This window comes from Mesoplodon densirostris, chromosome 9 (assembly GCF_025265405.1).
Source record: "Mesoplodon densirostris isolate mMesDen1 chromosome 9, mMesDen1 primary haplotype, whole genome shotgun sequence".
Classification (NCBI taxonomy): domain Eukaryota; kingdom Metazoa; phylum Chordata; class Mammalia; order Artiodactyla; family Ziphiidae; genus Mesoplodon; species Mesoplodon densirostris.
This window is the reverse complement of record NC_082669.1, coordinates 57,386,333-57,412,285: the sequence shown is the minus strand read 5'-3', so window position 1 is coordinate 57,412,285 and position 25,953 is coordinate 57,386,333.

The following is a 25,953-nucleotide window of genomic DNA, read 5'->3' as shown; positions in this document are numbered from 1 at the left end:
TTAAATTCCATATATATGTGTTAGCATATGGTATTTGTCTTTCTCTTTCTGACTTACTTCACTCTGTATGACAGACTCTAGGTCCATCCACCTCATTACAAATAGCTCAATTTCATTTCTTTTTATGGCTGAGTAATATTCCATTGTATATATGTGCCACATCTTCTTTACCCATTCATCCGATGATGGACACTTAGGTTGTTTCCATCTCTGGGCTATTGTAAATAGGGCTGCTATGAACATTTTGGTACATGACTCTTTTTGAATTATGGTTTTCTCAGGGTATATGCCTAGTAGTGGGATTGCTGGGTCATATGGTAGTTCTATTTGTAGTTTTTTAAGGAACCTTCATACCGTTCTCCATAGTGGCTGTACCAATTCACATTCCCACCAGCAGTGCAAGAGGGTTCCCTTTTTTCCACACCATCTCCAGCATTTATTGTTTCTAGATTTTTTGATGATGGCCATTCTGACTGGTGTGAGATGATATCTCATTGTAGTTTTGATTTGCATTTCTCTAATGAGTAAAGATGTTGAGCATCCTTTCATGTGTTTGTTGGCAGTCTGTATATCTTCTGTGGAGAAATGTCTGTTTAGGTCTTCTGCCCATTTTTGGATTGGGTTGTTTGTTTTTTTGTTATTGAGCTGCATGAGCTGCTTATAAATTTTGGAGATTAATCCTTTGTCAGTTGCTTCATTTGCAAATATTTCTCCCATTCTGAGGGTTGTCTTTTGGTCTTGTTATGGTTTCCTTTGCTGTGCAAAAGCTTTTAAGTTTCATTAGGTCCCATGTGTTTATTTTTGTCTTTATTTCCATTTCTCTAGGAGGTGGGTCAAAAAGGATCTTGCTGTGATTTATGTCATAGAGTGTTCTGCCTATGTTTTCCTCTAAGAGTTTGATAGTTTCTGCCCTTACATTTACGTCTTTAATCCATTTTGAGCTTATTTTTGTGTATGGTGTTAGGGAGTGATCTAATCTCATACTTTTACATGTCCCTGTCCAGTTTTCCCAGCACCACTTATTGAAGAGGCTGTCCTTTCTCCACTGTACATTCCTGACTCTTTTATCAAAGATGAGGTGACCATATGTGCGTGGGTTTATCTCTGGGCTTTCTATCCTGTTCCATTGATCTTTCGTTCTCAAGATTGCTTTGGCTATTCGGGGTCTTTTGTGTTTCCATACAAATTGTGAAATAATCTCTTGATTATTTAGTAATGTATTGTTTAGCCTCCATGTGTTTGTGTTTTTTACGTTGTTTTCCCTTTATTCATTTCTAATCTCACAGCATTATGGTCAGAAAAGATGCCTGATATGATTTCAATTTTCTTAAATTTACTCAGGCTTGATTTGTGACCCAAGATATGATCTATCCTGGAGAATGTTCCAAGAGCACTTGAGAAAAATGTGTATTCTGTTGTTTTTGGATGGAATGTCCTATGAATATCAGTTAAGTCCATCTTGTTTAATGTATCATTTAAAGCTTGTGTTTCCTTATTTATTTTCATTTTGGATGATCTGTCCATTGGTGAAAGTGGAGTGTTGAAGTCCCCTACTATGAATGTGTTACTGTCGATTTCCCCTTTTATGGCTGTTAGTATGTGCCTTATGTATTGAGGTGCTCCTGTGTTGGGTGCATAAATATTTACAATTGTTATATCTTCTTCTTGGATCGATCCCTTGATCATTATGTAGTGTCCTTCTTTGTCTCTTCTAGTAGTCTTTATTTTAAAGTCTATTTTGTCTGATATGAGAATTGCTACTCCAGCTTTCTTTTGGTTTCCATTTGCATGGAATATCTTTTTCCATCCCCTTACTTTCAGTCTGTATTTGTCTCTAGGTCTGAAGTGAGTCTCTTGTAGACAGCATATATATGGGTCTTGTTTTTGTATCCATTCAGCCAATCTGTGTCTTTTGGTGGGAGCATTTAGTCCATTTACATTTAAGGTAATTATCGATATGTATGTTCCTATTCCCATTTTCTTAATTGTTTTGGGTTCGTTATTGTAGGTCTTTTCCTTCTGTTGTGTTTCTTGCCTAGAGAAGTTCCTTTAGCATTTGTTGTAAAGCTGGTTTGTTGGTGCTGAACTCTCTCAGCTTTTGCTTGTCTGTAAAGGTTTTAATTTCTCCATCAAATCTGAATGAGATCCTTGCTGGGTAGAGTAATCTTGGTTGCAGGTTTTCGTCCTTCATCACTTTAAATATGTCCTGCCAGTCCCTTCTGGCTTGCAGAGTTTCTGCTGAAAGATCAGCTGTTAACCTTATGGGGATTCCCTTGTGTGTTATTTGTTGTTTTTCCCTTGCTGCTTTTAATATGTTTTCTTTGTATTTAATTTTTGACAGTTTGATTAATATGTGTCTTGGCGTATTTCTCCTTGGATTTATCCTGTATGGGACTCTCTGTGCCTCCTGGACTTGATTAACTATTTCCTTTCCCATATTAGGGAAGTTTTCAACTATAATCTCTTCAAATATTTTCTCAGTCCCTTTCTTTTTCTCTTCTTCTTCTGGAAGCCCTATAATTCGAATGTTGGTGCATTTAATGTTGTCCCAGAGGTCTCTGAGACTGTCCTCTGTTCTTTTCATTCTTTTTTCTTTCTTCTGCTCTGCAGTAGTTATTTCCACTATTTTATCTTCCACGTCACTTATCCGTTCTTCTGCCTCAGTTATTCTGCTATTGATCCCATCTAGAGTATTTTTAATTTCATTTATTGTGTTTGTAATCGTTGCTTGATTCATCTTTAGTTCTTCTAGGTCCTTGTTAACTGTTTCTTGCATTTTGTCTCTTCTGTTTCCAAGATGTTGGATCATCTTTACTATCATTATTCTGAGTTCCTTTTCAGGTAGACTGCCTATTTCCTCTTCATTTGTTAGGTCTGGTGGGTTTTTATCTTGCTCCTTCTCCTGCTGTGTGTTTTTCTGTCTTCTCATTTTGCTTATTTTACTGTGTTTGGGGTCTCCTTTTCACAGGCTGCAGGTTCGTAGTTCCCGTTGTTTTTGGTGTCTGTCACCAGTGGCTAAGTTTGATTCAGTGGGTGGGTTGTATAGGCTTCCTGGTGGAGGGGACTAGTGCCTGTGTTCTGGTGGATGAGGCTGGATCTCGTCTTTCTGGTGGGCAGGTCCACGTCTGGTGGTGTGTTTTGGGGTGTCTGCGGACTTTTTATGATTTTAGGCAGCCTCTCTGCTAATGGGTGGCATTGTGTTCCTGTCTTGCTAGTTGTTTGGCATAGGGTGTCCAGCACTGTAGCTTGCTGGTCGTTGAGTGAAGCTGGGTGCTGGTGTTGAGATGGAGATCTCTGGAAGATTTTCGCCATTTGATATTATGTGGAGCTGAGAGGTCTCTTGTGGACCAGTGTGCTGAAGTTGGCTGTCCCACCTCAGAGGCACAGCACTGACTGCTGGCTGCAGCACCAAGAAACCTCCTCAATTTGGGATGATTTGTTGTCTATTCATGTATTCCACAGATGCAGGGTACGTCAAGTTGATTGTGGAGCTTTAATCTGCTGCTTCTGAGGCTGCTGTGAGAGATTTCCCTTTCTCTTCTGTGTTCTCACAGCTCCCGGTTCTCAGCTTTGGATTTGGCCCTGCCTCTGTGTGTAGGTCGCCGGAGGGCGTCTGTTTGAGGATGGCAGAGCTTCCCTATTAGCTTAGGTCTTGAGATGTGTTCATAGAGCAGAGCTATCTCTCTTCTGCCAAGAGTCTAGTGACAGGGATGCCAGCCGCAGTGCACTAACCAGGCTTTCCTGCGTGTGACCTTGTGGTGTTTCCCGAAATGATTTTCCTCGATTCCTCAGCCTTCCTGTTGATCCTGTAAGCTATCCAGCATCCCTTTCTGCTGCTGGGCAGATCCCCGTTTGTTGAGCGCAGCTCCTGAGTCTCTGCCCCGAAACCCACAGGAGCGAATCTGGGGCCAGGGCGGTCCCCGGGGTGGGCAGCGCAGGGCCCGGGGCCTCTATGGCCTCTGTACAGTCAGTCGCGCGTTTCCCACAATTTCTGGATGCGGGGGTGGGATGGGGAGTCCAGGAGAGGCAGCAAAAGCAAGGTCCCCACGCACTTTCCTGCCCAGGCCCGGGTCTTGGGTCGTAGGAAGGGATGAAGCCCACAGGAGGACCCGATGGCAGATTTCGCTGAGGCCCGGAGCTGCCTCGGGCACGTGTCCTAGGAGCGCAGGAATGAAAGGCAAGCCCTTCTCTGCAGGCGGCCCAGGGCAACGACCCCCGCAGCCCAGGTCAGCGCAGGGCGGCGGGATTCCCTGGTCTCTCGGCGCACTCAAGTCCTCATGGCCGAGCGGAGCAACTCGCTGAAGAAAGGGCTGTTTTCTTGATATAGAGCTGCATGAGCTGTTTGTATATTTAGGACATTAATCCCTTGTCAGTCGCTTGGTTTGCAAACATTTTCTCCCATTTTGTGGGTTGTCTTTTCTGTTTGTTTATGGTTTCCTTTGCTGTGCCAAAGCTTTTAAGTTTCATTAGGTCCCATTTGTTGATTTTTGGTTTTATTTTCATCACCCTGGGAGGTGGATCCAAAAAGACATCGCTGCGATTTATGTCAGAGTGTTCTGCCTGTGTTTTCCTCTCAGAGTTTGATAGTATCTGGTCTTACCTTTGGGTCTTTAATCCATTTTGAGTGTTTCTTTTTATCCTGGAGTATATTTGATTTACAATTTTGTGTTAGTTTCAGGTGTACAAAGTGATTTAGTTATACATATATATATATCCTCCATTCTTTATTAGATTCTTTTCCCATATAGGTTATTACAGAGTACTGAGTAGAGTTCCCTGTTCTATACAGTAGGTCCTTGTTATCTATTTTATATATAGTAGTGTGTATATGTTAATCCCAAGCTCCTAATTTATCCCTCCCTCCCACCTTTCCCCTGTGGTAACAGTGAGTTTGTTTTCTAAGTCTGTGATCTGTTTCTGTTTTGTAAATAAGTTCATTTGTATCATTTTTTAGATTCCACATATAAGTGATATATGATATTTGTCTTTCGCTGTCTGACTTTGTATGATAACCTCTAGGTCCATCCATGTTGCTGCAGATGGCATTATTTCATCCTTTTTTATGGCTGAGTAATATTCCATTGTATACATATATCACATCTTTATCCATTGCTCTGTTGATGGACATTTATGTTGCTTCCATGTCTTGGCTATCGTAAATAGTGCTGCAATGAACATTGCATGTATCTTTTCTAAGCATGATTTTCTCTGGATATATGCCCAGGAGTGGGATTGCTGGATCATTTAGTAGCTGTGTTTTTAGTTTTTTAAGGAAACTCCATACTGTTTTCCATAGTGGCTGTTCCGACTTACATTCCCACTAACAGTGGAGGAGGGTTCCCTTTTCATTTTGAGTTTATTTTTGTGTATGGTGTTAGGGAGTGTTCTAATTTCATTCTTTTACATGTAGCTGTCCAGTTTTCCCAGCACCAGTTATTGAAGAGGCTTTTTTTTTCTCCATTGTATATTCTTGCCTCCTTTGTCATAGATTAATTGACAATAGGTGCGTGGGTTTGTTTCTGGGCTTTCTATCCTGTTCCATTGATCTATATTTCTGTTTTTGGGCCAAACTCTGGCACAAAAACAGGAGTTTGATCCCCCAGTTTACTGAATGACATTATCCATTGAGTTCATAGCCATTTTAGATCTTTTATGGAAAAGTTAAGGTGTTGATTGAAAAAGAGTTGAATCTCTGATAATTGGGATAGAGACACATGGAAGAAACTGGATTCCCTTGAATCCCCACCCTTTTAAAATCTTTAGTGAGGCAGCCCTTATGTCCCTTGCTTGAAGACCCTGAAATGCCCCCATCTGTGAGGGATCAGCCTTGTAAAAGAATGCTCATTCTTGCATTCCAACCCTCCCTTCTATTGTCCCATCCCAACATGCCCTAGGGAGTGAATTAAAAGTCAATCCAGGAGGAGAAGGCTTAGACAATAATAAAAACTACCATATTTTTCTTTTTCATGCAAATTCTAAAGAATATATGTGGAGGTAGAATACGTGTGTGGGTACTAGGCTAAGTAGGGAAAATCATAATTATTCGTCAAGTTGAATGCATTAATGCACTTACAAAAATAAATTTATTTATTTTTGGCTGTGTTAGGTCTTCATTGCTGCCTGCGGGTTTTCTCTAATTGCAGCGAGCAGGGGCTACTTTTTTTTTTTTTCTCGTCATCTATGTTTTATTGTATAAATACCACCATGTTTATTCCATGATACTCTGTATGAAATTTGAGTTATTTTGAGCACCCTTTCATGCTTTTTTGGCCAAGGGTATAAAGTGGCTATGGTGTCCAGGATGGGGGTCTATGTGTGCTCTACAATGTGGCTTTCCCCTCACTGCAGCTGACCTGACCACCCACCTATCCTGACAGCCTACTAGTATGCAGCAATAACCACGTAGGTACACACCTACGGGATGCCAGCCCGTGCCTGGTGGAAGGTTGGTTACGTTTGTCCCTCTCCTAAAAGAGATGAGGCAGCAAGTTGTCCTCCCTGAAGGTGACACATTCTGGAATTGGATTTGCTTTGTCCTCCAAAATTCTGCCGCCACCATCTTTCAGGAACTCACTAGATGGCTTTCACTGTTATGCTATCCCTTATGACACCTGCTTCTGATCATGAAACTCACTTTATAGTGAATTCCCTGGACTGACTGTAAATACCCCTCACCCTGAAACAGCTGACCTTTTGGCGAGATACCTCTGTGAGGGTAGAGTCCTGTTCTGCAAGATGTAGTACATATAGTAGTATATACTGTGAACCAGTGACCATGGCTTTAATAGAAGGATCTGGGAACCAAAGTGCAAGGGAGAATGGCACTTCACAGTTAATACCTAGTGCCTCAAACATCTTTGGTTGCATTCCTTGTGATTCTGAGCTTTGCTGGTTTGGAGGGAAGCAAAGGAGGACTGCTTCTATGAGGGGAACATAGTGATGATTCCAATGGTTTGAAAGGGGAGGATTACAATATTGGCTGAGTGAATACAGAGTTGGTGCTATACAGTGGGGGATGGGAGAAGTATGACTGGAACCTTGTAATAGTGAGTGTTCATGGTAAATTTAATGGAAGACATCTGCAATCTTAGGCCACCAAAGGTGCAGATGGAAATGAAGGTTTAGACCATCCCACTTAGTAAAGGCCTCTAATCCACTAAGGTGAGGGCTGAAGTCAGAGGAACGTGGAGTAAGTAATGGAAGAGAGAAATGAAACATATCAGCCATGGCCTCATGATTAATTGCAGAAAGGGCAGTGGTTACAGCCTGTACATTTTTCTTTGCTGTCTTATGCATTTATTTGCATATTCTACTTAGCTTTCTCCTTTCCCTTTACCACATTACTATATATAGTTTGTGTTGACAGTGACTGACTTTACAATTTAGGTCATAGATCAGAGCACATCCAGATAAAGTCGTCACGGAGCTGGGGGAGGAATGGACATCATTCAAGCTCCTGGCCTTGCAGCTGGATGTAGTATATAAGGGGGATGCTGATTGAAGGAACAACTAAATTTATTTAAATTGTGTGTAAATTCGACGTTTTCAGATAATCAGAACAGATAATTGGATCAGTCGGTAATTGGATATTTTATTTCCAAAACAGTCAAGAAGGTGCTAAGCATAAAGCTCGTCAAATGCAAGAAAGATGCTGAATATGCAACTGTCAGTGAATTCTTAGAAATGTATTGAATTACATTCTCTTTTTCTTCAAAGGAGAAAAAAATCAGTTATTCCATGTGGCCAATATTACTTCATTAAGGATTTAAATATATAGGTAATAAAATACAGAATCTCTTAGAAGTATCCCAATTTATTCTAAAGTATTAATATCAAGTAATCCTGATCATTACATAAACACAGGTTTACTAATCTTTGATTTTATAGATTAACAAATTAAATTAAAAAGAAATGTACAGACACCATTTTCACTGTTACAACACAGGGACAAACCACCACACACATAAACACACAAAAAAACAGAAGTATATTTTATGCCAGAGTTACTTTCTGTCCAGGTCGAAACACTGTTCCACTTTGATTTTTTCTCTTCTTTGGATTTTGAAAGCTTTCATACCTTAAAAAAAAAAAAAAAAAAAGTGAGGTAACATTTAATACATGTAAATGCTAAACTTATAAAACAAAAACAATGGTTTGTTCCCAAACAGAATTATTTAAGAAACAAAAGAGAAATAGCTGGAAAAAAATATTTGCAAGAAAGTACAGGAAGTTGTTACACGTAAATTTTTTAAAATTGAACACTCTAACAGAAAAAGAGAAAAAGGGGATGAATAGACAAGTCAGAAAAGATAAAATACAAATGGCAATGATTAATATATAAAACATAATCTCTGTATTTTAATTGAAGAAATGTAAAATTTTAAGATATAACTTTTGTCCAATCAAATTGGCCAAGTTTAGAGAAATACTACAATATTTAACATTAGGATGTGGTGAAGCTGGTACCATTATAAGTATATTGCTGTTGCAAAATACATTGTATGGTGTTTATGGAAGACAATTTGGCAATAGATTTCAAAAGCATTAAAAAATGTGAGTACACTGTGATGCAACAATTCTACCTCTATCCCAGTGAAATAAGTAAGGATATGTGCAAACATTCAGGTATAAAAATGTTCATTATCACATTGCCTATACTGAAAACGTGGATGCAACTTAAATGTCCCCAAATTGGATGTTATGGTATATCTATATTATAAAATGACATTAAAAACAAAGTAGTAACGTATTTAAAATGCGGAAGAATATTAAAGATGTATGTATGGATGAAAGGGGGACTCCTCTACAGCAATATGTACAGAGTGTCTTATTTTAGTAAGAGAAAACATGTAAGTATACAAATAAATATGCTTCGGGAGGTGGTGGGGTTAAGGGAAATTTCTGGGTTTTTTCCCCTTCTCTTTGTTTTCTGATTTTTCTGCAATGAGTACATATTATGTTGAAGGGGGGGCAGAATATGCCACCCTCAAAATGAACCACTTTGGCCTGTGGATTATTTTGAGCTGAAAGGAATCAAGACATTTCAAGCAGACTCAGGAAGAGCCTTTTACCCCTCCTTCAACTGCCTAGAAGAATTTAGATAGGCGGCCTGCACCAGAAAGAGAGCTATTACGAGAGAGAACTTTTTTTATTAATCTGCGTGGCAAACATCTGCTCTTCTCATCTGCTGTGAATTGCCTTCTTCCCCTCTGAAGCCCGAGGCCCCTATCCCTTTCCTTAGCTCAGGACAGTATATAAGCCTCAACTGGAGACTGCCTTTGAGTCTCATTCTTATGGGGTTCCTGTATGTACGAAATTAGTTTTTCACCTGGTAACATCTTACGTCAATTAATTGTTAGATCAGCCAAAGAACCTAGAAGGGAGGAAGGGAAAAATTTTCTATCCCTACAATTTGGTACACATGGGGGGCTCCACTGGCTGGACACCACTTGCTCTGGGGCTGCAGGTGGGAGATCCTGGGACCTCTGACAAGAGCCAGCAGGTGGTAAGAATCCTTACCACGTCAATCTCCTGGAAGTGGTGAGAGTCCATTTCTAAATTTAGATTAGCAGGAGAAACATACTTGTGTAAACTAGTTCCTTAGGCATAGTGACTCTGGCAACGATCTGTTCCGAGTACTTCTGTTTTCTATTGATCCAATTCCTCCATGTTTATTGTTTTCTTTTGTCTCTAGCTTTTGTGTCACTTTTCATAAGGAGGAAAACCATAGTGTAGAAATGCAGGCATAGGTCCTTTGAGCCTGTTGTTCGGGCCAGCCTCACAGACTGGTGACTTCACAGTTCTAATGGACCTGCATCTGTTTAGACAAACTTTGCTGTGGGTCCCCTATATTTAAAAAATGGGTGAGGTTTCCCCTCGTCTTGTTCTGCCTTGAGAGCTTGGCTTCATGACCAATGAAAATATTCTCTCTGGCTTAACCAGAGACAAGCCAGCCAGAAGATGCAAGTGTCAGCTTATAACTGGTGGGCAGCCAAACAGACTCAGGATCTGAGACATGAAGTGACAAGCAGCATGATTTTTTTTTATATATATAGATCTTTATTGGAGTATAACTGCTTCACAATACTGTTAGTTTTTCTATTGTATAACAAAGTGAATCAGCCATATGCATACATATGTCCCCATATACCCTCCCTCTGCGTCTCCCTCCCACCCTCCCTATCCCTCTCCTCTAGGTCATTGCAAAGCACCGAGCTGATCTCCCTGTGCTATGCAGCTGCTTCGCACTAGCTATCTATTTTATATTCGATAGTGTATATATGTCCATGCCACTCTCTCACTTCGTCCCAGCTTCCCCCTCCCCACCCCGTGTCCTCAAGTCCATTCTCTATGTCTACGTCTTTATTCCTGCCCTGCCACTAGGTTCATCAGTACAATTATTTTTAAGATTCCATATATATGCACTGGCATATGGTATTTTTCTCTTTCTGACTTACTTCACTCTGCATGACAGTCTCTAGGTCCATCCACCTCACTACAAATAACTCAATTTCATTTCTTTTTATGGCTGAGTAATATTGCATTGTATACATGTGCCACGTCTTCTTTATCCATTCATCTGTCGATGGACACTAGGTTGCTTCCATGTCCTGGCTATTGTAAATAGTGCAACAGGCAGCATTCTTTTTGTCCACCTGTGCCAGTTCTTCGGATGTTTGTCTTAAGGTGTCCCAGCCCACAAGAGGCCTTTGTTGTCTCAACTTTCATTGTCTTGTTAGTGCTGGAGAAGTCCCATTCCAGTAACGCCTGCCCAGTGTCAGAGATGAGCAGGTCTGCGACTAGAGGAATCACACATTCTGGTGGGAATTCCGTTTTCACTATACCATTCTTACTACCTGTGACAATGAAGGTTTTTGCTTTCTTTGGCTAATTCTGGGAGTGAACTTTGTGGATCTTGTGAAAGCTGCATCTTTTGCAGTCTTTGGGGACAGTTCTTGGGTTCATGGTTAAGCCATAAAAAGGCTTATGGGTTTGAGTCACCATTAAGATGAATATAAGACCATATTTGTCAGTGGCCAGAGAATGGATCCTTTGAATTGGAAAAACTTCTGTTTTTGAGAAAAAAGTGAGCGAGCTCTCATGCTAAACGCCTGTATTTCCATCAACAATTGTCTTTCCATCAACCGACGGAAAGACAAAATTAAAAAGAGGACACAAAGGACTGCAACAGCCAGCCTTGGGGACTCCCTTAACAGGAAGAACAGAAATGAGACTCAAAAGAAAAATTAAAGTCCACATTCCATGTAAATCCCCCTTCTCAAAACCTGGCCCTGTCTACCTGTTTTAACTTCCCTTTCAAGCTTTACAGAGAGCACTCTGGCCTGACTTCCAGGCAAGGGGTATACAGCTTACTTGTGTAGATGCTACAAGCCGGGAAGTGAATTTAGGAGAATCACCCAGGATGGGTGGTAAGGCTAGCACTGCTGTCCTTTACAAGTCCTCTGACTTTCCAGGGCCCTGTAATCAGGCTCTGCCACCTTCAGACCTTGCTATGCAGCATCCTTTGTGTATGTAGCCTGGACCGCCACTGCAAAGAATTCATGTCCCATGGGTAGGAGCAGATCCAATAAATCATAAAGCCCTTTTACCTGCACTTTCAGAACATCCTACCGAATTTAAAGAGGAGTTAGAGAGATTAGTGGCTATCTGTAACCCCACTCACAGGGACCTTGACTGGCTGCTAAGGGGTATTCTGCCCCCCTGTGATTACAGTGCAGCCATCAGACAAGCCAGATGGCACCTGGGGAAAACCCCCCTCACAGGGTAAAGAGATGACCAGAATTTCTTTCAGGTTCTTCTACAAATAATCAGGAAGCAGACCAGCTCAAGGGCAATGTTCAGGGGCTGAGAGAAGCAATAGTAGAGGCTTTTCGTCCTGAGGTGAATTGATCCAAGGTGAATTGATCCAAGGTTGAATTACACATGCAGAAAAAAGGAAAGCATCTGAAGTCCTTTGAATGCTTTATCCAAAAATTTTAAAGGCATACTGCATTAAACCCTGAAGCTTCAGAACATAGGAATCTTCTCTTTAAAAAATTTTATTGAACTATAGTGGATTTACAATGTTGTATTAATTTCTTCCATACAGCAAAATGACTCAGTTATACGTATATATATTCGTTTTCGTATTCTTTTCTATTACTGTTTGTCACAGAATATTGCATATAGCTCCCTGTGCTATACAGTAGGACCTTGTTTATCCAGCCTATATAAAATAGTTTGCCTCTGCTAATGCCAAACTCCCATCCCTTCTCTCCTCTACCCCGCCTTCCTCTTGGCAACGACAGTTCTGTTCTCTATTATCTGTGAGTCTGTTTTTGTTTTGTAGATATGTTTCTGTTGATTTGTACCATATTTTAGATGCCACATATAAGTGGTATCATATGGTATTTGTCTTTCTCTTTCTGACTTCGCTTAGTGTGATAATCTCTAGGTCCATCCATGTTGCTGCAAATGGCATTATTTCATTCTTTTTTATGGCTAAGTAATATTCCATTGTATTTATATACCACAACTTCTTTATCCATTCATCTGTCAATGAACATTTAGGTTGTTTCCATGTCTTGGCTATTGTAAATAGTGCTACTGTGAACACAGGGGTGCATGTAGCTTTTCAAATTATAGTTTTGTCCGAGTATATGCCCAGGAGTAGCATTGCTGGATATGGCAACTCTATATATAGTTTTCTGAGGAACCTCCATATTGTTTTCCATAGTGGCTGCACAAATTTAAATTCCCAGCAACAGTGTAAGAGGGTTCCATTTTCTCCACACCCTCTCCAGCATTTGCTATTTGTAGACTTTTTTTTTTTCCCTGCGGTCCGCGGGCCTCTCACTGTTGTGGCCTCTTCCATTGCGCAGCACAGGCTCCAGACGCACAGGCTCAGCGGCCGTGGCTCATGGGCCCAGCCGCTCCGCGGCATGTGGGATCCTCCCAGACCAGGGCATGAACCCGTGTCCCCTGCATCAGCAGGCGGACTCTCAACCACTGCGCCACCAGGGAAGCCCTATTTGTAGACTTTTTAATGATGGCCATTCTGACTGGTGTGAGGTGGTACCTCTTTGTAGTTTTGTAATTAGTGACATTGAGCATCTTTACATGTGCTTATTGGCCATCTGTATGTCTTCTTTGCAGCAATGTCTATTTAGGTCTTCTGCCCATTTTTCGATTGGGTTGTTTTTTTGTTATTGAGTTCTATGAGCTATTTGTATATTTTGGATACTAACCCCTTGTCTGTCTCATTGTTTGCAAATATTTTCTCCCGTTCCATAGGTTGTGTTTTTGTTTTGTTTATGGTTTCCTTTGCTGTGCAAAAGCTTGTAATTCTGATTAGGTCCCATTTGTTTATTTTTGTTTTTATTTCTATTGCCTTGGAAGAGTGACCTAAGAAAATATTGGTACACTTTATGTAATAATATTTTATGTCAGAGAATGTTTTCCTGTGCTCTCTTCTAGTTTTATGGTGTCATGTCTGATGTTTAAGTCTTTAAGCCATTTCGAGTTTATTTTTGTGCATGGTGTGAAGGAGTGTTCTAACTTCATTGATTTACATGCAGCTGTCCAACTTTCCCAGCACCATTTGCTGAAGACACTGTCTTTTTTCTGTTTTATAGTCTTGCCTCCTTTGCCGAAGATTAATTGACCATAGGTGTGTGGGTTTTTTCTGAGCTTTCTATTCTGTTCCATTGATCCATATGTCTGTTTTTGTGGCAGTATCACACTGTTTTGATTACTGTAGCTTTGTAGTGAAGTCTGGGAGGGTTATGCATCCTGCCTTGTTCTTTTTCCTCAGGATTGCTTTGGCAATTTTATGATTCCATATAAATTTTAGGATTATTTGTTCTAGTTCCGTGACAAATGTCATGGGTAATTTGATAGGGATCACATTAAATCTGTAGATTGCTTTGGGTAGTGTTGCCATTTTAACAGTATTAAATTTTTCCAATCCAAGAGAGTGGGATATCTTTCCATTTCTTTGAATCATCTTTAATTTCCTTTATTAATGTTTTGTAGTTCTCAGTATATATCTTTCATCTCCTTGGTCAGGTTTATTCCTAAGTATTTTATTTTACTTTTTTTTTTTTTTTTTTTTGCGGTACGCGGGCCTCTCACTGCTGTGGCCTCTGCCGTTGCGCAGCACAGGCTCCGGACATGCAGGCTCAGTAGTAGTAGACTCCACGACATAATGCCTTTGTCTAGTGTTTACATTTTATATATGTTTTTTCTTTATGAGTATTGAGTATTTTACTAGAGGAATGTAAAATGTCCATTTAATTTAAGAATCCATGCTTCTGGGACTTCCCTGGTGGTCCAGTGGTTAAGACTCTGTGCTCCCAAAGCAGGGGGCCCAGGTCGATCCCTGGTCGGGGAACTAGATCCCACATGCCACAACTAAAATAATCTGCGTGCGGCAGTGAAGATGATCCCACGTGTGGCAGCCAAGACCCAGCACAGCCAAATAAATAAACTAAAAAAAAAGAAAAAGAATCCATACTTCCACTACCTCCTGAAACTACTGTAGACGACCCATTTCCGTTGCTTTTACAGTCAAAACTGATTCCTAATCAATCATATCAGTTCTAATCTTAAAAAGTTAATGGCTAAAATATTAGATTTTGTTTTTCTCTTCTCCCCTTATTTATTCAAAGGAATAAATTTATCCTAATTTCAGTTGAAATAAGAATGATTCACTCACAAATATTTATTATTTATTTATTGAATGATCACCAGTACAAGGCGCACTGTTCTAGATTACAGCAGTGAACAGCAGTCACAAAAACCTGGCCTTTTGTGGAATTTTCAATATAAAGCGGAGGCAACTGGATATACAAACAAACAAAAAACCTGCAAGTTAATAGCTGGTGCTCACATTAAGTGTTCTCCCAGTGAGACTCCTAATAGATGACTAGATTTCAGGTTAGGAATTATTTTTTTAGTTTTTATTTTTTTTAAGATGTTGGGGGTAGGAGTTAATTAATTAATTAATTTTTTTTTTTTTACTGTGTTGCGTCTTTGTTTCTGTGTGAGGGCTTTCTCTAGTTGTGGCAAGCGGGGGCCACTCTTCATCGCGGTGCGCGGGCCTCTCACTATCGCGGCCTCTCTTCTTGCGGAGCACAGGCTCCAGACGTGCAGGCTCAGTAGTTGTGGCTCACGGGCCTAGTTGCTCCGCGGCATGTGGGATCCTCCCAGACCAGGGCTCGAACCCGTGTTCCCTGCATTAGCAGGCAGATTCTCAACCACTGCACCACCAGGGAAGCTCCAGGTTAGGGATCATTAATACTGACTAGGAAAACATCAAAGGATGATGAGCTCATCACTTAGTGTCTGAAATAAAAATAAATAATGCTGAATTTTTTGCTTATTTTCGTAACTATGAGCTATGCCTGTTAGGCCCAGGCTCCTTAGCAGAGCAGACTGCTGACCTTAAACGCGGGGTTTCCTAGAAGCTAGAAGTTCAGAAGTGGGCAGACTTTGTGAGCTACAAATAGGATGATGTCATCCATAGCAAGAGTCTTTTGGGTGAGGTTGGTGTTGGTTGGCTGGCTCTCAGAGGCCTGTTCTTTGGAGTGACAGACCCTTCAAGCTAAGGTCCCCTGTCACCCAAAGACTAGTGACATGAACCCACAAGTCTTTGAGCATCTCTTTGTTTTCTAGACCAATAAAACCATCAATAAATTCCTTTCTGATTCAAAGGGCCAGGGTTGGGTTCTGTTACTTACAGCTAAAAGCTTGATGGATACAGAATTGAGTACCAGAAGTGGTTGCAGGCAACAGACTTTGAAGAAAATTAGGGGACATTTGGGACTGGTTATCTGCCCTAGTTAAAGGCTGAGGGCAAGGAAAATCCACTCTGTATTAAGGGATGTGGATCTGGCATACCATGACGTGCAGTGGCAAAACAGCTAACTAAAATATCACAAATTATTCCCGGGAATGAAGTACCCATTGAAGGGGTTGCTGCTATGGAACAGTATGAAACACATGAGGATTTCAAAAGGGTGAGTTGAATATAGCACTAGAGAGCTTAAAGAGAAAGACAAGCTCAGATGTTTATACTTTTAGCTCAAGGCATAGGCTGAAAATCAGGGATTTGTATGAAGGCTAAAAGAATCCCTTTCCTTTCTGAGCCATGAGGCTGAAAATCAAATGCAGAGTTTAAAAAAAATTTTTTTTAATTTAATTTTTATCTTATATTGGAGTATAGTTGATTTATAATATTGTGTTAGTTTCAGGAGTACAGCAAAGTGATTTAGTTATACATATATATATATATATATATATATCTCCATTCTTTATCAGATTCTTTTCCCATGTAGATTATTACAGAGTACTGAGTAGAGTTCCCTGTGCTATACAGTAGGTCCTTGTTGATGATCTATTTTATACACAGTAGCATGTATATGTTAATCCCAAACTCCTAATTTATCCCTGTCCACCCCCTTCCCCTTTGGTAACAGTGAGTTTGTTTTCTAAGTCTGTGAGTGTATTTCTGTTTTGTAAATAAGTTCATTTGTATCATTTTTTTAGATTCCACATATGAATGATATCATATGATCGTTGTCTTTCTCTATCTGACTGACTGTATGATAATCTCTAGGTCCATCCATGTTGCCGCAAATAGCATTATTTCATTCTTTTTTATGGCTGAGTAATATTCCATTGTATATATGTACCACATCTTCTTTATCCATTGCTCTATCGATGGGCATTTAGGTTGCTTCCATGTCTTGGATATTGTAAATAGTGCTGCAATGAACATTGGGGTGCATGTATTTTTCCAAAGTATGGTTTTCTCCAGATATATGCCTAGGAGTGGGATTGCTAGATCATATGGTAGCTCTATTTTTAGTTATTTAAGGAACCTCCATACTGTTTTCCACAGTGGCTGTACCAATTTACATTCGCACCAATAGTGTAGGAGGGCTCCCTTTTCTCCCCACCCTCTCCAGCATTTATTGTTTGTAGACTTTTTGATGATGGCCATTCTGACTGGTGTGAGTTTATATCTCATTGTAGTTTTGATTTGCATTTCTTTAATAATTAGTGTTGTTGAGCATCTTTCCATGTGCTTTTTGGCCATCTGTATGTTTTCTTTGGAGAAATATCTATTTAAGTCTTCTGCCCATTTTTTGATGCAGTTTTTTTTTTTTACATCTTTATTGGAGTATAATTGCTTTACAATTTGGTGTTAGTTTCTTCTTTATAACAAAGTGAATCAGTTATACATATGTTCCCATATCTCTTCCCTCTTGTGTCTCCCTCCCTCCCACCCTCCCTATCCCACCCCTCTAGGTGGTCCCAAAGCACCGAGCTGATCTCCCTGTGCTATGCGGCTGCTTCCCACTAGCTATCTACCTTACATTTGGTAGTGTATATATGTCCATGCCGCTCCTTCGCTTTGTCACAGCTTACCCTTCCTCCTCCCCATACCTTCAAGTCCATTCTCTAGTAGGTCTGTGTCTTTATTCCTGTCTTACCCCTATGTTCTTCATGACATTTTTTTTCTTAAATTCCATATATATGTGTCAGCATACAGTATTTGTCTTTCTCTTTCTGACTTACTTTACTCTGTATGACAGACTCTAGGTCTATCCACCTCATTACAAATAGCTCAATTTCATTTCTTTTTATGGCTGAGTAATATTCCATTGTATATATATGCCACATCTTCTTTATCCATTCATCCGATGAGGGACACTTAGGTTGTTTCCATCTCCGGGCTATTGTAAATAGGGCTCCTATGAACATTGTGGTACATGACTCTTTTTTTTTTTTTTTAAATTAATTAATTAATTAATTAATTTAATTTTTTGCTTTATAACAAATTTAATCAGTTATACATATACATATGTTCCCATATCTCTTCCCTCTTGTGTCTCCCTCCCTCCCACCCTTCCTATCCCACCCCTCTAGGTGGTCCCAAAGCACCGAGCTGATCTCCCTGTGCTATGCGGCTGCTTCCCACTAGCTATCTACCTTACATTTGGTAGTGTATATATGTACATGCCGCTCTTTCGCTTTGTCACAGCTTACCCTTCCCCCTCCCCATACCTTCAAGTCCATTCTCTAGTAGGTCTGTGTCTTTATTCCTGTCTTACCCCTAGTTTCTTCATGACATTTTTTTTCTTCTTAAATTCCATATATATGTGTTAGCATATGGTATTTGTCTTTCTCTTTCTGACTTACTTCACTCTGTATGACAGACTCTAGGTCTATCCACCTGATTACAAATAGCTCAATTTCGTTTCTTTTTATGGCTGAGTAATATTCCATTGTATATATGTTCCACATCTTCTTTATCCATTCATCCGATGACGGACACTTAGGTTGTTTTCATCTCCGGGCTATTGTAAATAGGGCTGCTATGAACATTGTGGTACATGACTCTTGTTGAATTATGGTTTTCTCAGGGTATATGCCCAGTAGTGGGATTGCTGGGTCATATGGTAGTTCTATTTGTAGTTTTTTAAGGAACCTCCATACTGTTCTCCATAGTGGCTGTACCAATTCACATTCCCACCAGCAGTGCAAGAGGGTTCCCTTTTTTCCACACCCTCTCCAGCATTTATTGTTTCTAGATTTTTTGATGATGGCCATTCTGACTGGTGTGAGATGATATCTCATTGTAGTTTTGATTTGCATTTCTCTAATGATTAAAGATGTTGAGCATTCTTTCATGTGTTTGTTGGCAGTCTGTATATCTTCTGTGGAGAAATGTCCATTTAGGTCTTCTGCCCAGTTTTGGATTGGGTTGTTTGTTTTTTTGTTATTGAGCTGCATGAGCTGCTTATAAATTTTGGAGATTAATCCTTTGTCAGTTGCTTCATTTGCAATTATTTTCTCCCATTCTGAGGGTTGTCTTTTGGTCTTGTTATGGTTTCCTTTGCTGTGCAAAAGCTTTTAAGTTTCATTAGGTGCCATGTGTTTATTTTTGTCTTTATTTCCATTTCTCTAGGAGGTGGGTCAAAAAGGATCTTGCTGTGATTTATGTCATAGAGTGTTCTGCCTATGTTTTCCTCTAAGAGTTTGATAGTTTCTGCCCTTACATTTACGTCTTTAATCCATTTTGAGCTTATTTTTGTGTATGGTGTTAGGGAGTGATCTAATCTCATACTTTTACATGTCCCTGTCCAGTTTTCCCAGCACCACTTATTGAAGAGGCTGTCCTTTCTCCACTGTACATTCCTGACTCTTTTATCAAAGATGAGGTGACCATATGTGCGTGGGTTTATCTCTGGGCTTTCTATCCTGTTCCATTGACCTTTCGTTCTCAAGATTGCTTTGGCTATTCGGGGTCTTTTGTGTTTCCATACAAATTGTGAAATAATCTCTTGATTATTTAGTAATGTATTGTTTAGCCTCCATGTGTTTGTGTTTTTTACGTTGTTTTCCCTTTATTCATTTCTAATCTCACAGCATTATGGTCAGAAAAGATGCCTGATATGATTTCAATTTTCTTAAATTTACTGAGGCTTGATTTGTGACCCAAGATATGATCTATCCTGGAGAATGTTCCAAGAGCACTTGAGAAAAATGTGTATTCTGTTGTTTTTGGATGGAATGTCCTATGAATATCAGTTAAGTCCATCTTGTTTAATGTATCATTTAAAGCTTGTGTTTCCTTATTTATTTTCATTTTGGATGATCTGTCCATTGGTGAAAGTGGAGTGTTGAAGTCCCCTACTATGAATGTGTTACTGTCGATTTCCCCTTTTATGGCTGTTAGTATTTGCCTTATGTATTGAGGTGCTCCTGTGTTGGGTGCATAAATATTTACAATTGTTATATCTTCTTCTTGGATCGATCCCTTGATCATTATGTAGTGTCCTTCTTTGTCTCTTCTAGTAGTCTTTATTTTAAAGTCTATTTTGTCTGATATGAGAATTGCTACTCCAGCTTTCTTTTGGTTTCCATTTGCATGGAATATCTTTTTCCATCCCCTTACTTTCAGTCTGTATGTGTCTCTAGGTCTGAAGTGGGTCTCTTGTAGACAGCATATATATGGGTCTTGTTTTTGTATCCATTCAGCCAATCTGTGTCTTTTGGTGGGAGCATTTAGTCCATTTACATTTAAGGTAATTATCAATATGTATGTTCCTATTCCCATCTTCTTAATTGTTTTGGGTTCGTTATTGTAGGTCTTTTCCTTCTGTTGTGTTTCTTGCCTAGAGAAGTTCCTTTAGCATTTGTTGTAAAGCTGGTTTGTTGGTGCTGAACTCTCTCAGCTTTTGCTTGTCTGTAAAGGTTTTAATTTCTCCATCAAATCTGAATGAGATCCTTGCTGGGTAGAGTAATCTTGGTTGCAGGTTTTTGTCCTTCATCACTTTAAATATGTCCTGCCAGTCCCTTCTGGCTTGCAGAGTTTCTGCTGAAAGATCAGCTGTTAACCTTATGGGGATTCCCTTGTGTGTTATTTGTTGTTTTTCCCTTGCTGCTTTTAATATGTTTTCTTTGTATTTAATTTTTGACAGTTTGATTAATATGTGTCTTGGCGTATTTCTCCTTGGATTTATCCTGTATGGGACTCTCTGTGCCTCCTGGACTTGATTAACTATTTCCTTTCCCATATTAGGGAAGTTTTCAACTATAATCTCTTCAAATATTTTCTCAGTCCCTTTCTTTTTCTCTTCTTCTTCTGGAAGCCCTATAATTCGAATGTTGGTGCGTTTAATGTTGTCCCAGAGGTCTCTGAGACTGTCCTCAGTTCTTTTCATTCTTTTTTCTTTCTTCTGCTCTGCAGTAGTTATTTCCACTATTTTATCTTCCACGTCACTTATCCGTTCTTCTGCCTCAGTTATTCTGCTATTGATCCCATCTAGAGTATTTTTAATTTCATTTATTGTGTTTGTAATCGTTGCTTGATTCATCTTTAGTTCTTCTAGGTCCTTGTTAACTGTTTCTTGCATTTTGTCTCTTCTGTTTCCAAGATGTTGGATCATCTTTACTATCATTATTCTGAGTTCCTTTTCAGGTAGACTGCCTATTTCCTCTTCATTTGTTAGGTCTGGTGGGTTTTTATCTTGCTCCTTCTCCTGCTGTGTGTTTTTCTGTCTTCTCATTTTGCTTATCTTACTGTGTTTGGGGTCTCCTTTTCGCAGGCTGCAGGTTCGTAGTTCCCGTTGTTTTTGGTGTCTGTCACCAGTGGCTAAGTTTGATTCAGTGGGTGGGTTGTATAGGCTTCCTGGTGGAGGGGACTAGTGCCTGTGTTCTGGTGGATGAGGCTGGATCTTGTCTTTCTGGTGGGCAGGTCCACGTCTGGTGGTGTGTTTTGGGGTGTCTGTGGACTTTTTATGATTTTAGGCAGCCTCTCTGCTAATGGGTGGCATTGTGTTCCTGTCTTGCTAGTTGTTTGGCATAGGGTGTCCAGCACTGTAGCTTGCTGGTCATTGAGTGAAGCTGGGTGCTGGTGTTGAGATGGAGATCTCTGGAAGATTTTCGCCGTTTGATATTATGTGGAGCTGAGAGGTCTCTTGTGGACCAGTGTGCTGAAGTTGGCTGTCCCACCTCAGAGGCACAGCACTGACTGCTGGCTGCAGCACCAAGAAACCTCCTCAATTTGGGATGATTTGTTGTCTATTCATGTATTCCACAGATGCAGGGTACGTCAAGTTGATTGTGGAGCTTTAATCCGCTGCTTCTGAGGCTGCTGGGAGAGATTTCCCTTTCTCTTCTTTGTTCTCACAGCTCCTGGGTCTCAGCTTTGGATTTGGCCCCGCCTCTGCGTGTAGGTCGCCGGAGGGCGTCTGTTTGAGGATGGCAGAGCTTCCCTATTAGCTCTGCTCTATGAACACATCTCAAGACCTAAGCTATCTCTCTTCTGCCAAGAGTCTAGTGACAGGGATGCCAGCCGCAGTGCACTAACCAGGCTTTCCTGCGTGTGACCTTGTGGTGTTTCCCGAAATGATTTTCCTGGATTCCTCAGCCTTCCTGTTGATCCTGTAAGCTATCCAGCATCCCTTTCTGCTGCTGGGCAGATCCCCGTTTGTTGAGCGCGGCTCCTGAGTCTCTGCCCCGAAACCCACAGGAGCGAATCTGGGGCCAGGGCGGTCCCCGGGGTGGGCAGCGCAGGGCCCGGGGCCTCTGTGGCCTCTGTACAGTCAGTCGCGTGTTTCCCACAATTTCTGGATGTGGGGGTGGGATGGGGAGTCCAGGAGAGGCAGCAAAAGCAAGGTCCCCACGCACTTTCCTGCCCAGGCCCGGGTCTTGGGTCGTAGGAAGGGATGAAGCCCACAGGAGGACCCGATGGCAGATTTCGCTGAGGCCCGGAGCTGCCTCGGGCACGTGTCCTAGGAGCGCAGGAATGAAAGGCAAGCCCTTCTCTGCAGGCGGCCCAGGGCAACGACCCCCGCAGCCCAGGTCAGCGCAGGGCGGCGGGATTCCCTGGTCTCTCGGCGCACTCAAGTCCTCGTGGCCGAGCGGAGCAACGCGCTGAAGAAAGGGCTGTTTTCTTGATATAGAGCTGCATGAGCTGTTTGTATATTTAGGACATTAATCCCTAGTCAGTCGCTTGGTTTGCAAACATTTTCTCCCATTTTGTGGGTTGTCTTTTCTGTTTGTTTATGGTTTCCTTTGCTGTGCCAAAGCTTTTAAGTTTCATTAGGTCCCATTTGTTGATTTTTGGTTTTATTTTCATCACCCTGGGAGGTGGGTCCAAAAAGACATCGCTGCGATTTATGTCAGAGTGTTCTGCCTGTGTTTTCCTCTCAGAGTTTGATAGTATCTGGTCTTACCTTTGGGTCTTTAATCCATTTTGAACGTTTCTTTTTATCCTGGAGTATATTTGATTTACAATTTTGTGTTAGTTTCAGGTGTACAAAGTGATTTAGTTATACATATATATATATCCTCCATTCTTTATTAGATTCTTTTCCCATATAGGTTATTACAGAGTACTGAGTAGAGTTCCCTGTTCTATACAGTAGGTCCTTGTTATCTATTTTATATATAGTAGTGTGTATATGTTAATCCCAAGCTCCTAATTTATCCCTCCCTCCCACCTTTCCCCTTTGGTAACAGTGAGTTTGTTTTCTAAGTCTGTGATCTGTTTCTGTTTTGTAAATAAGTTCATTTGTATCATTTTTTAGATTCCACATATAAGTGATATATGATATTTGTCTTTGTCTGTCTGACTTTGTATGATAACCTCTAGGTCCATCCATGTTGCTGCAGATGGCATTATTTCATCCTTTTTTATGGCTGAGTAATATTCCATTGTATACATATATCACATCTTTATCCATTGCTCTGTTGATGGACATTTATGTTGCTTCCATGTCTTGGCTATCGTAAATAGTGCTGCAATGAACATTGCATGTATCTTTTCTAAGCATGATTTTCTCTGGATATATGCCCAGGAGTGGGATTGCTGGATCATTTAGTAGCTGTGTTTTTAGTTTTTTAAGGAAACTCCATACTGTTTTCCATAGTGGCTGTTCCGACTTACATTCCCACTAACAGTGGAGGAGGGTTCCCTTTTCATTTTGAGTTTATTTTTGTGTATGGTGTTAGGGAGTGTTCTAATTTCATTCTTTTACATGTAGCTGTCCAGTTTTCCCAGCACCAGTTATTGAAGAGGCTTTTTTTTTCTCCATTGTATATTCTTGCCTCCTTTGTCATAGATTAATTGACAATAGGTGCGTGGGTTTGTTTCTGGGCTTTCTATCCTGTTCCATTGATCTATATTTCTGTTTTTGGGCCAAACTCTGGCAGAAAAACAGGAGTTTGATCCCCCAGTTTACTGAATGACATTATCCATTGAGTTCATAGCCATTTTAGATCTTTTATGGAAAAGTTAAGGTGTTGATTGAAAAAGAGTTGAATCTCTGATAATTGGGATAGAGACACATGGAAGAAACTGGATTCCCTTGAATCCCCACCCTTTTAAAATCTTTAGTGAGGCAGCCCTTATGTCCCTTGCTTGAAGACCCTGAAATGCCCCCATCTGTGAGGGATCAGCCTTGTAAAAGAATGCTCATTCTTGCATTCCAACCCTCCCTTCTATTGTCCCATCCCAACATGCCCTAGGGAGTGAATTAAAAGTCAATCCAGGAGGAGAAGGCTTAGACAATAATAAAAACTACCATATTTTTCTTTTTCATGCAAATTCTAAAGAATATATGTGGAGGTAGAATACGTGTGTGGGTACTAGGCTAAGTAGGGAAAATCATAATTATTCGTCAAGTTGAATGCATTAATGCACTTACAAAAATAAATTTATTTATTTTTGGCTGTGTTAGGTCTTCATTGCTGCCTGCGGGTTTTCTCTAATTGCAGCGAGCAGGGGCTACTTTTTTTTTTTTTCTCGTCATCTATGTTTTATTGTATAAATACCACCATGTTTATTCCATGATACTCTGTATGAAATTTGAGTTATTTTGAGCACCCTTTCATGCTTTTTTGGCCAAGGGTATAAAGTGGCTATGGTGTCCAGGATGGGGGTCTATGTGTGCTCTACAATGTGGCTTTCCCCTCACTGCAGCTGACCTGACCACCCACCTATCCTGACAGCCTACTAGTATGCAGCAATAACCACGTAGGTACACACCTACGGGATGCCAGCCCGTGCCTGGTGGAAGGTTGGTTACGTTTGTCCCTCTCCTAAAAGAGATGAGGCAGCAAGTTGTCCTCCCTGAAGGTGACACATTCTGGAATTGGATTTGCTTTGTCCTCCAAAATTCTGCCGCCACCATCTTTCAGGAACTCACTAGATGGCTTTCACTGTTATGCTATCCCTATGACACCTGCTTCTGATCATGAAACTCACTTTATAGTGAATTCCCTGGACTGACTGTAAATACCCCTCACCCTGAAACAGCTGACCTTTTGGCGAGATACCTCTGTGAGGGTAGAGTCCTGTTCTGCAAGATGTAGTACATATAGTAGTATATACTGTGAACCAGTGACCATGGCTTTAATAGAAGGATCTGGGAACCAAAGTGCAAGGGAGAATGGCACTTCACAGTTAATACCTAGTGCCTCAAACATCTTTGCTTGCATTCCTTGTGATTCTGAGCTTTGCTGGTTTGGAGGGAAGCAAAGGAGGACTGCTTCTATGAGGGGAACATAGTGATGATTCCAATGGTTTGAAAGGGGAGGATTACAATATTGGCTGAGTGAATACAGAGTTGGTGCTATACAGTGGGGGATGGGAGAAGTATGACTGGAACCTTGTAATAGTGAGTGTTCATGGTAAATTTAATGGAAGACATCTGCAATCTTAGGCCACCAAAGGTGCAGATGGAAATGAAGGTTTAGACCATCCCACTTAGTAAAGGCCTCTAATCCACTAAGGTGAGGGCTGAAGTCAGAGGAACGTGGAGTAAGTAATGGAAGAGAGAAATGAAACATATCAGCCATGGCCTCATGATTAATTGCAGAAAGGGCAGTGGTTACAGCCTGTACATTTTTCTTTGCTGTCTTATGCATTTATTTGCATATTCTACTTAGCTTTCTCCTTTCCCTTTACCACATTACTATATATAGTTTGTGTTGACAGTGACTGACTTTACAATTTAGGTCATAGATCAGAGCACATCCAGATAAAGTCGTCACGGAGCTGGGGGAGGAATGGACATCATTCAAGCTCCTGGCCTTGCAGCTGGATGTAGTATATAAGGGGGATGCTGATTGAAGGAACAACTAAATTTATTTAAATTGTGTGTAAATTCGACGTTTTCAGATAATCAGAACAGATAATTGGATCAGTCGGTAATTGGATATTTTATTTCCAAAACAGTCAAGAAGGTGCTAAGCATAAAGCTCGTCAAATGCAAGAAAGATGCTGAATATGCAACTGTCAGTGAATTCTTAGAAATGTATTGAATTACATTCTCTTTTTCTTCAAAGGAGAAAAAAATCAGTTATTCCATGTGGCCAATATTACTTCATTAAGGATTTAAATATATAGGTAATAAAATACAGAATCTCTTAGAA